Source organism: Silene latifolia, chromosome 6 (assembly GCF_048544455.1).
Source record: "Silene latifolia isolate original U9 population chromosome 6, ASM4854445v1, whole genome shotgun sequence".
NCBI lineage: Eukaryota > Viridiplantae > Streptophyta > Magnoliopsida > Caryophyllales > Caryophyllaceae > Silene > Silene latifolia.
This window is the reverse complement of record NC_133531.1, coordinates 76,432,715-76,434,362: the sequence shown is the minus strand read 5'-3', so window position 1 is coordinate 76,434,362 and position 1,648 is coordinate 76,432,715. Positions and strand designations below refer to the sequence as shown.

The window sequence follows — 1,648 nt, the reverse complement described above, 5'->3', positions numbered from 1 at the left end:
GAAAGTGGACCGAAAGGACCTTTCAACATCCGTCTTACATTAATTCGTCTGAGTCATTTACAGCTAAGGTCACTGGACTACCGTAGTGAACCGAATTCCCGACATGTCCCTTGTCTCTTGATAGTTTAATCTTATTTTATTGCTCTTGGCTTATTTCTCTTTCTTTTAAATCTCGTAGTTTAGCAACCAATTCAAACAACCCCCATTTGTTACCTTAAGATTAGAATTAGGCAACTGATAATTGCACCGCCTCCCTGTGGATTCGATACTTTTTGCCTCTACTACATTCTAGTTGAGACCGTTAGGTTTTATTTTTGATAGTACACGATGAGCAATTTTGTCAAATTTTGGCGCCGTTGCCGGGGAGGCAATTGTTTAAATTATTAGTTGTTTTATTTTTAGTCTTTCTTTTAGTTTAAGGGGCATCCGTTCCTTAAACTTTTCTTATATTCTAGTTGTAGTTTCTTCTTATGCGCAGGTCACAGGGTGGTGAACTACTACCGATCAATCCTGAGATTGAGAAGACTTTGCGTGAGTTGAGGCGATCATCTAGGATATTGCCGACAGAGGAAGAGCTGAGTACTCTGTCTAGTTACTACGAGAATGCTCTGTTTGAGGAGGATCCACCTTCATCTCCTATTTCTAATTCATCAGCTGAGACCGTCACTTTTCCGGACTTTCTAGAAATGGCCGAAGAAGCAACTATTGCCAGTCACTCTGAGCCGACAGCTGTGAATCTCTATAAGGGATTTGCATTACCAGGGGATGCAAGAAAATTCGAGCCGAAGCCATCCTATATCAATTTGGTTGAGAGAAACCAATTCGGGGGAGCTGCAAATGAAGATGCAGCCAAGCATATGGAGACTTTCATTGATTATTGCTGTTCCATACCCCCATCAACTGGCGTGACCCCGGATCAGATAAAAGAAACCATGTTTATTTTCTCACTCCGCGATGCTGCAAGGGAGTGGTATAGGGATCTGGACCGAGCTGCTCTTGGGATAACTGACTGGAATTCGCTGGCTTTAGCATTTTACAAGAAATATTTCTCTGCCTCGAAGACTAATGCCATTAGAGCTCAGATCACGAGCTTTAAGCAGGGCCCTGATGAGAAATTTCATGAGGCATGGGTCCGTTTCAAGAAGTTGGTGCGAACCATTCCGCACCATGGGTTCGAAAAATGGAGTATATGCAATCAGTTCTACAATGGGTCATGTATGACGATCGAGGGCTATCTTGGATCTTTGCGACTAGTGGCCGATTTCTTTGAGAATATGGGAGAGACTAAGGGGTGGAAGATAATTGAGGACTTAGCCACCCATAAAGCTGAGTATGGGAATTCCAGAGGGAATCAAAGGAGGAGTGCTGAATCTCCTTCTGTAGCTGCATTAGAGGCTCTCACGGCGAGATTCGAAAAGTATGAGTTGGGAGGAGCCTCGAAAGGAGGAATCTACCATGTAAATGTTGTTTCAGACGGTCCTTTCGTCTGTAAGAGATGTGGAGGAGAGGGATATGTTTCAGATAATTGTCCAAATTCTTATGAGTCTTGTGCTGCCTTTCAACATTACAGGCAGAACAACACTTACTACGAGCCGAACATCCATCCCAATTTGAGGTGGAGTAGTCAAAATGTGCTCAATCCTACTCC

The 1,648-nt window shown here is 43.3% G+C and overlaps 1 non-coding gene across 1 annotated transcript; it reads right to left on the bottom strand.

Moving 5' to 3' along the window:
* Positions 1 to 1,067: 1,067 nt before the first annotated feature.
* Positions 1,068 to 1,174, bottom strand: LOC141588913 (small nucleolar RNA R71). The gene has a single exon (XR_012519879.1). It is a non-coding gene; the product is annotated as a small nucleolar RNA R71 (small nucleolar RNA).
* Between the last annotated feature and the right edge of the window lie 474 nt (positions 1,175 to 1,648).